Genomic DNA, 13,941 nt, shown 5'->3' on the forward strand with positions numbered 1-13,941 from the left:
AACTGTGAGATAGAAAACATACTCTACCCTTGACAAATGCACCGTCATAAGCCTGGAAGGTTTCCATTTAAATTCTCAATCTCCTTGGAGCTCTGCTCTGGCACACAGAGCTGTGGGGAGAGATGACTTCTAGCCCCCAGCCTGATCCCCACCTCTTCCCACCCTGGGTTCTGTCTCACTCTTCAGGGACCCTGCACACACACGTGTACTTCCAGCCCGCATGTCTAAGCTCTGTCCACACCCCCCAGTGACACAGGCCATCTTTAAAGGGTGTGCTGGGATGGACGCCTACACAGACACTAGGACCAGCTTAGGGCCATTTGAGCAGGGAATTGCAAGTTCCTGGTTACCTGAATTATGGGGTAGAGAGGGGGTCACAGGCCTTGGTTGGGCATATTCTCTTGGCCCCAAGGATACCTTGCCCTTTGGGGAGGGTTATGGCTGAAGAGGGCCAGAGTGGGACCCTCTGAAGTGCAGGGTCTAGAGCAGAGGCCCATCTTGCTCAAAACATCCTGTACCTTCATCAGCATCATGACGCATACCAAACAGCGGGCCCATTCCCCCCAAAGGCAATGTAGAGAACATCTCCCTTGGGTTTGCTCCCCGCCTGGGCTCTCACTGCAGCCTCCCAGCCACGCTCCTGCCAGCTCCAGCCAGACTCTCTGAGTCCAAAGCTCCTTTGGGAAGAGACTGCAGGGGCGGAGAAAGGGAGAGCCAGGCTGGAGACTGAGGCAGCTGGAGCAGAGCTAGGACTCCTGGGGCAGGTCCCATTGTTAAGCAGGCCCCCCACCAGATTTAATGGAGCGTTTCTGCTGTGCTTTTCACAGTGTTGTGGCTCTTAATAGGCTCCCCCAGCAAGCCACCCTGGGCCCACGCTGTCTCTGAGCAGCTGCTGTGCTGAGCGAGGGAGCGGGCGGCTCTCGTTTGCAGACCACGTGCCTGTCGCCTTCTCAGGAAGCCATCACAGCACATCCTGGAACAGGCTCCCAAGGAGGCATCACAGTTTAGTGCAATTCGTCAACTTCACAGCTGCTGCTTGGGAGGGTGCGGGTCTGGGAAAGCAAGCACAAAGCCGCTCAGGGCTCAGGAATGGGGAGCATTCCCAGGCCCCAGCGAGAGTGGGCAAGGCTCTAGCAAGACTCAGACTTCACCTCCAGCCTGTCAAAGGCCAGGGTCTTCCCCAGAGGTGGTCGGCCTCGGCCCTCTCCTGGCCCCAATGACACTGGGAGCCTGGAAAGTTGGGGAGAGAGTGGATTTGGGGCTGCCTGCATCATCCACTGGGTGTACGATCTACGGCAAGTTACATCACACCTCTAAGCCTCTGTTTGTCTATCTGTAAAATGGAAGTGTAAGTGATTCTTACTCCCAAGCCTGATAGTCAACTCTGGCTGTGCCAGTCAGTAAAATATTGAAATACTTAGTAAAGAGGAGTAGTTCTCAAAGGGTGGTTTCTATACCAGCAGCATCAGCATTGCCTGGGCACTTGTTAGAATGCAGGTTCCTGGGCTCCACCGCAGACCTACTGAATCAGGAACTCCAGAGATGGGGTCTGGTAATCTGTTTTAACAAGCCTTCCAGGTGAGGGGCACCTGGGCGGCTCAGTCGGTTAAACGTCTGACTCTTGGTTTGACTCAGGTCATGATCTCATGATTCATGAGTTCCAGCCCCGCATCTGGCTCTACGCTGTTGTGCAGAGCCTGCGTGGGACTCTTTCTTTCTCTCTCTCTCTGCCCCTCCCCCACCCCTCTCTTCCTCTCTCTCTCTCTGAGAATAAATAAACTTACCTAATAATAATAATAATAATAAGACTTCCAGGTGATTCTAAGGCAGACTAAAGTTTGAGAGCCCCTGATCAAGCCTCCCCCACCTCTGTCCCAACTGTCTCCCCACCATGATCTTCGCCCCTTCCCAGGACTGCCCAGACCTCTGCCCAGTCCGGCAACCACAGGGTCAGCACTTAGCACACAGGGGCCTCCAGGCTCCTGTTCCAGCTTCTTCCATTCTGTTTGGGCAATGCCCATGTCATATTAGTTTTTGAATATTTTTCATAACGGCCCTACCAAAAGGTTGTTGTAAAGACTGGGTAAGCGATATCTGTACAGCACTTAGCAGAGCACCTGCCGTGCAGAAAGCACTCGACTGCCAGAAGACGCCCTGATGTTATTCTGAGGACCCTCTGTTAGTCTTTGCAACCTTAGTACACAGCTCTGTCCTGAGCCAACTCCCTTTTCATGTCTTTCTTCTCTCCCTCTGCAGTGAAGAAGCAGCCCACTGCTGACTCCCAGGGGTCACCAGCGCTCCCCCTGGTCCCAACCCACCTGGGATCAGTACAGAACCTCTGCTTGCCAACCCATGTACCCCATTCCTAAGGAAAGTATGCAGCCTTGAAAAGCCTCTCCCCTAACTCCCGGCAACCGCTGATCTTTTCACTGTCTCCATAGCTTTGCCTTTTCCAGAATGTCATATAGTTGGAATCATACAGTACGCAGCCTTTTCAGATTGGCTTCTTTCACTTAGTAATGTGCATTTCAGTTTCCTCTGTGTCCTCTCACAGCTCGATAGCTCATTTCTTTTCAGCGCTGAATAACATTCCTTTGCCTGGATGTGCCGCACTTTTTGTGTCCATTCACCTACTGAAAGACATCTTGGCTGCGAGTTTTTGGCAATTGTTAATAGAGCTGCTATAAACATCCACGTGCAGGTTTTTGTACGGACATGAGTTTTCAATTTTGGGGGGCACAGACCAAGGAGCACGATTGCTGGATCGCATGGTAAGAGTATGTTTAGTTTTGTAAGTTCTTTCAAACTATCTTCTGAAGTGGCTGCAGCATTTTGCATTCCTACCAGCAATGAGTGAGAGGTCCCACTGCGCCCCACGCTCACCAGCACTTGGTGTTGTCAGTGTTCCTGAGCTGACCCTTCTACCAGGTGCGTAGTTGTATCTCATTGTGGTTTTAATTTGCATTTCCCTGATGACAGGAGATGTGGAGCATCTTTCATAAGCTTATTTGTTTCCTATGTCTTTTACCTGTTTCTTAATCAGGTTGTTCATTTTCTGATTGTTGAGTTTTAAGAGTTCTTTGTGTATTTTATTATTTTTTCTTTTTTTTTTTAACGTTTTATTTGTTTTTGAGACAGAGAAAGACAAGGCATGAGTGGGAGGAGGGGCAGAGAGAGAGGGAGACACAGAATCGGAAGCAGGCTCCAGGCTCTGAGCTGTCAGCACAGAGCCAAACGTGGGGCTCGAACTCACAAACTGTGAGATCATGACCTGAGCCGAAGTTGGACGCTTAACCAACTAAGCCACCCAGGCGCCCCTAGAGTTCTTTGTATATTTTAAATAGCAGTCCTTATCAAGTCTGTCTTTGGCAAATATTTTTCCACCAGTCTGTGGCTTGTTTTCTCATTCTCTTGATGTCAGTTTATGGTTTTTTGGTTCTGTTTTGTTTCAGTAACAAAGAGACAAAGCGTAAAATTAGTAAACATTTAGGGAAAGGTGAGTGTTACAAGATCTCTCAAACAGCCCACAGTGAAAGTTCTCCTGAGGCCCAGGGATACAGGCCAGATGGCTCTAACATGTCCCGTGGCTCCTGTCCCTTATGTCCACTCATTGCCAATGACAAAGCTCTGTCCTTAGATAAGGAACTCCCCAGCCAATCTTCCCCAGAACAATTTTCTGCTTCAATAGACAGATAATCAGTGCTTCTTAACCCCTTTAAATGCCACTGACCTCGTTGAGAATCTGACCAAGGCTCCAGGCCTCTCCCCAGGAAAGTGCACAAACACAGAAGCACACACACAACATGCCAGCTCAGGGGTTCACAGACCTCTGAAGCCCACACAATGCTCAGTGACCTCATGTTAAGAGGTTCTGCTGGCAAGGGAGAACAGAAAGACCTGAGATGTTAAGAATAGTCAAGATGTCAGGGCACCAAGGAGCAAAGTAAAGTCATTTTCGTTTTCAAGCAAACCCCAAGCTCACAGTCCCAATCTTCAGAGCCCCCTAGGCTCTTTCCTTGCCAGTGTCTCGCTCTTTGGAGATCTGGCAAAGAACTGAAGAAGTAATGGTGGCCATAGCTTGGAGAGGTCGTCTACCCCTGGTCACACTGACCTCATGTAACTCTGACCCAAAGCAAATGAGCTGTCTACCCCCCTGCCACCTCTGGTGGCAGTCCTACTCTAGCTGCAGCGACACCGCCCCCATGGTGGTGTCTCCCCTTCACCCCACAAGGCCTTCTAGCTGCTCAGCTGGTGGTCCAGCTGCGTGGGGTCTTTGTGGCTTACGGAGGAGGAGGGCTGGGAGCAGGGTGAGGCCAGTGGGGCATTGAGGGTACAAAGTTTAAGAGACTACTCACTCTTAGGACCCTGCAGAGAAGTTCATACGAAGACATCTGGCCACCAGCCCTTCCTGCCTATGGAAACAGGTGGCTGTCAGGAGAATGGAAAAACTTACGGCCCAGCTATAATGAGTTGGTTCGCTCCCTGGCATTTCACCAGCTTCAGGCCCACTTTTGGTGACCTTTGAGAGGGAGGGAGGGAGGGAGGGTCAGCTCCCCCAAGGAAGAGAGAGCAGGGACCCTTGTTAACAGACACTGGAGGGGCCCAGAACTGCAAGGAAAAGGTCTTTCTCTGAGCCCCTGCCTGGGACCAGTGAATGTGCAGTCTTATCTGCAGTGGAGAAATGGAGGCACCGTGCCTTTGTGGGAGCTAAGGGTGGGCACTAGGTTCTGCCCCTCACACAGGGGCGCCTTCCCTGGGAGAGTTTCTCCCAGCACCATTCGCCCACATGCAGCCTCCATGAGCTCACCCAAGCCCTTGTGAAGCATTCACACATATTTGTCTCTAGAAATAGATCACACTGCCCTGCAAACCCAAGTTCTTCCCCTGACTCTTCCCCTGCTTCCCCCTCCCCCAGTCTGTCAGCTGCCTAAGGCTTCCCCAGGCTGCCTGGGACTAGGAAATGCCAGCCTATTGCTGGGGAGGTGGGGGGCACCCACCTCACCTTCTTCCCTCTGGCTGTAGTAGCTGAGGAGAGGAGTGAGGTGTTGAAGACAGTAACTGAGAATGGCAGGAGGTGGGGACCATCAACAGCTACTCTGAGGTGTGAAGCTGGTGAACTCCTGCAAGGTCAATAGGATGTGCAATTTGTCCTTAATCTCCTTTCAGAAGTGGGAGTCTTCATCCGCCGGATCCCCCCAGTCCAGGCAATCCAGAAGGCAGCAAGCCCTCAACACAGGGTGAGGCTCCCCCTTCCCACACCACACACCCCTTGGTGCTTCTCACCATCACCCCGTCACCCAGACTTCATCCCACCTGCCTGTCTCCACTACTGTGTCAGACCTGGAAAAGCGGAGACCACTGAAGGAGGTAGGAGATACATACACAGAGGACATGCTAGAAGTTGAAGGTTTTCCCTAGCCCTCACTACTCAGGGAAGATGATTTCCAGGGTTAGGAGGATAAAGGCAATGAGCCTATAAAAGAGTTGTCCTAGAGAGAATGGTGAGACTATAAATGATGTGATGTCTTCATAACAAGAATCACGTGTCGTGCCACTGAAGGCTTCTGGAAAACAGGACAGAAGTCTGGAAAGTCAGCCATGTGGCTTCACGACACAACACCACTCCCACCTCGCTCTGAGACACCACACAAGACGTTTTTCCTTCCTGGGCCTCAGGCTCATGGTGTAAATGTGTATTGAGCATCTTCATTATGCCAGGCACTGGGATAAGTATTGGAGATCCAACGAATGACAGCACTTATTACATGCTTTTTATGTATGGGTGCTATTTTAAGCACTTTGCATATACTATCTCATTTAATTCTCACACTGAACTATGAGGTAGACACTGTTATTATCCTCATCTTACAGATGAGGACACTGAGGTACAGAGAAATTAAACAACTTGCTCATGGTCACTAGTGTAACAGAATTTGAACCCAGACAGTCTGATCCCAGACCATGCTCTTTTTTTTTTTTTTCTTTTAATCTGGATGGCTAGTTTTGTTTTGTGTTGTTTTGTTTTAATTTACATCCAAATTAGTTAGCATATAGTGCAACAATGATTTCAGGAGTAGATTCCTTAGTGCCTCTTACCCACTTAGCCCATCCCCCCTCCCACAACCCCTCCAGGAACCCTCAGTTTGTTCTCCATATTTATGAGTCTCTTATGTTTTGTCCCCCTCCCTGTCCCCATATTATTTTTGTTTCCCTTCCCTTATGTTCATCTGTTTTTTCTCTTAAAGTCCTCATATGAGTGAAGTCATATGATTTTTGTCTTTCTCTGACTGACTGATTTTGCTTAGCATAATACCCTCCAGTTCCATCCACGTAGTTGCAAATGGCAAGATTTCGTTCTTTTTGATTGCTGAGTAATACTCCATTGTGTGTGTGTGTATAGATATAGATATAGATGATATAGATATAGATATAGATATAGATATAGATATAGATATAGATATAGATATAGATATAGATATAGATATAGATACCACATCTTCTTTATCCATTCATCCATCGATGGACATTTGGGCTCTTTCCATACTTTGGCTATTGTTGATAGTGATGCTATAAACACGGGGGTGCATGTGTCCCTTCGAAACAGCACACCCGTATCCCTTGGATAAATGCCTAGTAGTGCCATTGCTGGGTCATAGGGTAGTTCTATTTTTAGTTTTTTGAGGAACCTCCGTACTGTTTCCCAGAGTGGCTGCACCAGCTTGCCTTCCCACCAGACCATGCTCTTGTAACTACTACTGTATACTCCCTCTCGAGATAAAACAGATACATCCCCTGCTTCATGAACCTCACAGTCTAATGTGAAATATGGCCCATGGGAAAATCTGGTCCACTGCCTGTTTTTAGAAGTAAAGTTTTTCTGGAACACAACCACGTTCATTTGTTTGCCTGTTATGTCTGCTTTCACACTGCAATGGCACCCCAGGGGCAGAAATGAGTGACTGTCTCACAAAACTTAAAATAGTTGCTATACAGTCCTTTACAGAAAAAGTCTGCCGACTCCTGGTCTAATGAAATAGAACTTTCTTGCCTTTCCTTGGGACATGAGAAGGACACACAGAGGTAATAGTAGGGAAAATACTTTGAGCTCTTCAGTCTAAGATATGACCAACGCACATTGGTATATCAGAGTATATCCAGCCAGTCATCCAGCTACTACTCCATCTCCAGAACAATCAGCCAGAATGATGTGGGAGCAGTCTGCTCCCAGTTGTCCCACTGCCACTCGATGTCCTGGGCCCAGAGGATACAGGTGGGGCACCAAGTGGCAAGAGTCATAGCTAGTTACAGTTAGAAGATCCGCCTAAAAGGAAGGAAGAGACACATTCTCCGGGGCCCAGACAACGCAAGCAGCATGGGAGAAGTCTCCGCCTTCACCCAGAGGGGTTGCTTACTGATCCATCTAATCATTCTATATTTATTAAGCACCCACTATATACCAGGCCCCAGGATGGGTGCTGTGCTCATAAGGAGTCCCACTATGGATACGGGTCAGACAAAATCACACACTGGACAAGGATTAGACAAAAACCACCATACTGTCCCTTCTAATTCTAGGATGCTTTACTTCCATATTCTCCACTGCAAGGAAGGCCTCCATACTTGGGTCTTCAGTGGTGCACAGGAGAGAATCAAATCTGAAGAAAGCTACTCCGCTAATTTTCTTCCTTCCAGTTTTTTCTTAATTGTACCCCATTCTATTGCAGAGTAGCTTGCTCAGCAAATAGCAATAAATATGGAAATACATGCATACATACATATATATATGTATATATATATATATATATATATATATATATATATATATATATTATAAGCCCAAGTTCTTTTATTTAGCCTTGATTAAATGGCACCTAATGAATAAATCATTAAATAAAGAAGTTATTGATACAAGTGCTCTGTGGATGCAAACCCGGGGTTAGCATGGGCCTGTGCTTACATGAAGAAGGTTAGAAAATGTTTACATATCAGACACAAAATTTAGGTTAAATCCATACTTTTCTGTATCTTGTCACTAGAAAGTTGAGTTTCCATCTCAGTCTCTTTATGGAAAAAGACGAAGAGCATTTTCTATAACATGGAATGGTTTGAGTCCTAAGGACAGTCGATGCATCATCACGAGCCCGTTAAAGTTTGCTGAAGGAGACAACATGTGTTGCAACGTTTGCTGTAGAAAATTGCTCACTTAAAGTCGCTAAGCCGTGTTTATCAAAGGAGGTTGACTTTCCTCGCCAGCCTCGCTATAATTAATCCACCGACTATGACCTCACTGGTCTTGTTATAATTCAGCCAGTGAAAAAGACTCGGTAGAGCCGCTCAAAATTAGGAACAGGACTAAAGGCATTACATTCTGCAAAAAGAAGGAAAAAAAGGGGGGGTGGTATTTTGAAAGTGAAATGAACAAGTGGTTCTAACAGATTAACTTCAAAACAGCATGCAGAATCTGAATTTTTCACAACAGGTGAATTCTCGTGTAAGGAGGCTTAATGAGACTCTGCCTGAAGATTTTTTTCCCTCTCTAATGCCAGCACATGAGCACCTCTTCAGGTCACCGCCTGAGGCTCAGCCACTGCTCAGTCCTACTTCCCTCCGAGTCTGAAGCAAATAGAGAGAGTGCATCTTCTCCACCAGCCACTAGTCAGAGCCCCCCCACGCCCCCTACCTTCCCTGCAGCTCAGCTTCATGGGAAGACGCTAGGAAGGCTGGCAGGGAGGCTGCTGCCTGGGGAGCTCAGGAGGACTCCAGCTGTGCTCCCGCCCCAGCCCAGAGCCTCCCCGAGCCAGAGACCTGCCACGGGAGAAGCAACTTGCTTTTTAATGCATCTTCTCCTCCCAATCAGGATCAGAGAAGTGATGCTGTTGACGAGAGCTTTTGGGGTTAGACACAAACACTGACGGAATGACCGTTGGAAAAAGGCAGATATGGTGTCATGCTCGTGTCTCTCAGGGGAGCTGGCTAGATGGCCGCAGCAGGGCTGGCTGAAAACCATGCGGTAGTATCCATTCCGGCCTCCCAGGTCAGGCATATCCAGACTGGAAGGGGTGGCTGTTCTCCTCGACACACCCTGCACACGTCCCAAGAAGCAGCTTCTAGGTTCTAGTGGAACATATGGCTTGTGCAGCTCCTGGAGGAGACTCACAGTGGGGCTAGGTTTGGAATGATCAATTGCTCGACTGAAAATAGTGTAAACTGTTCTTAATTTCTGCGCTAAGCTAAACTAAGAACCAGACAGGTACCAAAGAAGTATCGAATCCTCACAGACTCTCAGGCACTGAAGACATCCAGACCACCCCCACCCCCCCGCCAGGGCAGTCAACCACCCTCCCTCCCCACAGTGAGAATGGCCAACGCAAGACGAAAACCTCCAGGGAGGCAACGTCTACCTCATTCTCCTTGTCCTTCCCTTCCTTTCCATGTTTGGCCTTCTCAGCTTCTTCTTCCCTCCTTTTCTTCCTTTCCCCTCACCCCTTCTCCCCTTCCTTCGCCCCAACATCCACCCCTCCCCCTCCCCATTTCCTTTTCCCCCCGGCAACCTCTACCTGTTGACTGACCCTGGCATCCTCTATCTGTTGGCCCGAGGCCTCACATGCTCACAGAAAAGAGTTTCTCGCAAACTCAGAAGACAGACATGCTAATGAGAAGGGCCAACACCATGAGGGATCCTAGGACAGAACTAGGGGCTCATTTTTCTCAGCCTGACCTGGAGGACAAGATTGTATTGTATCCTGTTGTGAAGGCTGCAAGGGGCAGTGTCAAGGACATAGTCCCTAAGTCAGAGAGACTGGGGTCCGAATGCTGGCTCTAATAATTTCTAGCTCTGTGATCCTCCCTGTGCCTCAGTTTCTTCATCTGTAAGAGTGGGAACATTAATACCTATCTCAGAGCTGTTGTAAGGATTCAAAGAAGTAATGTAAAGTATGTGCCCCATGACAGGTGATCAATAAAGTGAGTCCTATCCCTTTTCCTTTCCTCTCCTTTATGTAAGTCAGGACTATGTCTCCCTGATTATTCATGACTTTCTTGCAAGATCAGTTCAGAAGACTGTCCGGACCCATCCATATTATATACTTCACTACACCCTCCCAGATTGTAGGACGAGTCAACATCTGCAGACTGTTCCATGTCTTCTATCAGGCACCTGCTGGGCCAGGTCAGAAGACCATGGTTAAGAGTCAAGCAAGATCAGCCTCTGAGAGCAGCCATATATGAAAGGAACAGGGTTCTAGGTGGCTCATGTGGTCAACAAGGTCCCCAGGAGCCTGTTGACAATGGATTCAATTTCACCTCCCTTTTTTAGCCCTGGAGTGCTCAGCCCTCAAGCAGCTGATGCCGAGACAGCTGGTTCACATCATGTCCCCCTGTGTTGGCTACTTCCTCCCAGAGCCTGTTTAGAGATGGGCTTGCTCCTCTGAGCATGGTAGTCAATCAGGACTTCCCTCTCTGCACGGAATTCCACCCCTGATACCAGGCATGCACACCTCCATGCAGTCAGACCACTGGATACTTTCTAAGGGTCTCCCCCTGGGCCCCTCTCCATCCTCAAGAAGAGGCAGGGCTATATAAAGTCTGGGGGGAAATACATAGCTGTGCATTCAAAGGGTTTTCTAGAATAAAAGCCATGATAATAGCCAGTAACATTAGTATAACACTTCGAAGTTTCTGCAGAACTTTTATCCATTTACACCCTGTCAAAAAGCACGCTAACTGCTATAATGAATGATCCAAAATTTCAGTGGCTTTAACATCATAAAAGTATTTCTTGTTCTCACTACAGTTGCATGCAGGGGCAGAAAGGAGGGGAAACTCCATCTTGCATAGACACTGGGGAACCAGCCTCCTTTCATTCTATGGCACTGTCCTCCCCTAGAGCCTCCAAGTCCTCCGGTTCTAGAGCTGAGACAAGGAAAGAGAGAGTATGCGAGATCCTGTAGGAGGTTTCTATGGGCCCAGCCTGCACGTCGGCAGGGTTCCACCCTCACTCAGGGCCAGATCTCAGTCAACATGGTCCATATACTTCAGGGGAGGAAAGGAGACAGGACTTGGTAAACAGCACACCGTCTTTGCTATAAAACCACGAGACAGGTAGTGTTTTTCCGCACAGCAGACACTAAGGCTCAGAATGGTTGACATGACCAATACCATGGTCAGTAAATGGACAGAGCAGGATCCGAACTCAAATCTTCCAGCTCCAGTCCATCCTTCATCTCCCTCCTGTGGATACATGTTGCTGAGCAAGCTCCAGAGTCTTAAGTATAACCCAGGTGCTGCCCATGCCACCTCCTTTTCTCCTTACCTCCAGGTATTTGAAAGCCAGAGAGGTATTACTACATGACTCTTTCCCACTAACTCCCAACCAAGCCCTTCTCCTTGCACACCACCAGCGTCAGATCAAGCCCTCGTCTTTGAGCCCTTTCAAACTCAGCCGGGACAATGAAGGCATTTAATAAGCACGTTTACATTTTTGGCCCTGACTCAGGAAACATGGCCCTTGACTTGAAAGAGCTCACAGCCTAATGAGAAAGACAGGAATGCAGGAAACCACCGTAACCAGACTTGATCAGACAACAGCAGAGGTCTCTACAAAGTGCTACAGGAACACAGAGGAGCGAGAGATTGATTTTCTCAGGCTCTCAGAGCCAGTCACAGAGAGCAAGCAATGTTCGTGCTGAGCCATGAGTCAGGAATATCTTAGCAGACAAGGCGGATGAGGCACCGAGGTCAGAAAGGAGCACGTGCACAGACATGAACAGGGAAATGAGATGTTTGGGCAAGTCCCCCATAGAAGAGAGGGAGAATTCCATAAAGGATTCTCGGAGATCTGGGATCTCAGATTCTGGGGCTCAGTAAGGTATTCTGTTGCAGAAGATCTCCCCACACCCTCTGACCAAAGGGCAGGGTTCCCATGTCCTCAAGACTGTTACTTACCTAGAGTGCAACGAGACATTGCTTACACAACACTTTGCTATTCAGAGGCCATTAAACATTATCTCACCGCACTCATCGTTTTGCCAATGAGGAAAGCAAATCTCTGAAAAAGTTCAGCCTCTCCGCTGTTAAGCAGCAGGACTAAAATGCAAGCCCAGATCCTGCGCTCTAAACCCAGGTATTTCTACCTGAGTCAGTAGATGGGGAGGGGTGCCCTGGGAAGGGGCGCCGCAGGGCCTTTCCAGTGTCTCTATCAGAGTCTTTTCTAAAATGAATGGAAGTGGAGGGGCGCCTGGGTGGCTCAGTCAGTTAAGTGTCCAACTTCAGCTCAGGTCATGACCTCACGGTTCATGAGTTCAAGCCCCTCCTCTGGCCCCACGCTGCCAGTGCGGAGCCTGTTTGGGATTGTCGTTCTCTCCTCTCTCTCTCTGCCCCTCCCCTACTCGTGCTTTCTCTCTTTCAAAATAAGTAAATAAACTTCTTGTAAACTTTTTTTTTTTTTTTTTTTGAGAGACAGAGGGCAAGCAGGGGAGGGGCAGAGAGAGAGGAAGACACAGAATCCTAAGCAAGCTCCAGGCTCTGAGCTGTCAGCACAGAGCCCAATGTGGGGCCGGAACCCACGAACACGAGATCATGACCTGAGCCGAAGTCGGACACTCAACCGACTGAGTCATCCAGGGGCCCCGATAAATAAACTTAAAAATAAATAAATAAATAAATAAATAAATAAAAGGAAATGGATAACAACACCAATTCTTTTTCCTTCCCATCCTCACACATGGAGCTGAGAGCTAATTTTGAGAATCCATTCCTAGGGGATCCTACTTCAGCACCCCAACCTAAGGAATAAAGAGATTTCCCCTGACTCTGGGGAGCCCCTATCATCCCTGCCCCCAAGTCATCTCTAGTTTCTTCCAGGAAGTCACTAGAAGACAGAACAAACAGTAGAATCAGGGACAGATAATGCCAGATGCCAACACAGAAGAGAACACCGTCTCTTTGTGCTCTGTGACCTTCACAAACCCACTGGGGACTTACACAGAAAAACATGGGGGCAGCAAGCACCTTGTCTGCAATGTCACCCTGCCTTCACCTCCCCTCCGTCCCCCATGCCCAGGGCCCTTCATTTCTCTTTCTCCCTGTTCTTTCCCTCAGCCCAGAATTGGATCAAGAGAGCAAAGACTGATGTTTTCAGTGAGGTTCTCTGCAGGGAGACATGCCTGCTGGAGTTGACCAGAGTTCCTTCCTTCTCCTGTAGGAAGAATGCCGGCAAATCAGGGGGCCTGGTGCTCCTCCCAGGGGACATGAAGGCCAGCACCTCGGAAGCTGCTAGTTCTAGCTTGGGGCAGAGATTCTTCAGAAATGACAGAAACCCAGGGCAGCGGCCGCTTTCCACCTGTTGTTCACTTAAAGAAGCAGCCATATTTTCCAAATCGGAAAGGGAGCTATAGTCTACTCAAGGAATTTTTTTCTGATTTATTACATTTGTTTATATGCAAAGCCCTATAAAGGTATGCAGATTAAGTCACATGAAGTTATGCATTTACTGAATTATATTTATTTAAAAGGATAATACATAAATATAGGACTATCCCTAAAATCCAGTGTGTAAGGCTGCCTTTGGTACAAGAGAACATAATTCCTTCTGTAATTGTTTCTCCCTACAATGAGTGGCAAAGGAGGAAACAAGAAAATGTGGTGCCCCAAAACTGAAAAAGATTTAGGGACAGGTCTCTTTAGATAGCACCTAGTAGAGGAAGGAATTTGGGGCCTCCTTAACTGTGTTGAAAATGCCCCCTGCTCTGTGCCTCCATTATTGCATTTATCACATTATATTGTAAAACATTTGTTTTCTGTAGATACCAGGGTCTCTTTGAGGCCAAAGACTGCACACTTCTCATTTTAAACACTCTGTGCTCAGTGCAATGCCTCATAGGAGCCCAATAAATACATGTCAGGTGATTCATCCATGAATTGGGACACTATAAGTTGTGCCCA

The 13,941-nt window shown here is 48.1% G+C and overlaps 1 long non-coding RNA gene across 1 annotated transcript in view; it reads right to left on the reverse strand.

Annotated features, from left to right (window-relative positions):
* Window positions 1-3,131: 3,131 nt before the first annotated feature.
* The window catches only part of LOC147578249 (uncharacterized), a 99,199-nt gene continuing 88,389 nt past the window's right edge, over window positions 3,132-13,941 (reverse strand). Inside the window, exon 6 of the long non-coding RNA XR_015254989.1 lies at window positions 3,132-4,412. This is a non-coding gene — a long non-coding RNA (uncharacterized LOC147578249). The remainder of the gene's footprint in view (window positions 4,413-13,941) is intronic.

This window comes from Puma concolor, chromosome C1 (genome assembly GCF_028749965.1).
Source record: "Puma concolor isolate L17-30 chromosome C1, mPumCon1.1.hap2, whole genome shotgun sequence".
In the NCBI taxonomy this organism is placed as follows: Eukaryota; Metazoa; Chordata; class Mammalia; order Carnivora; family Felidae; genus Puma; species Puma concolor.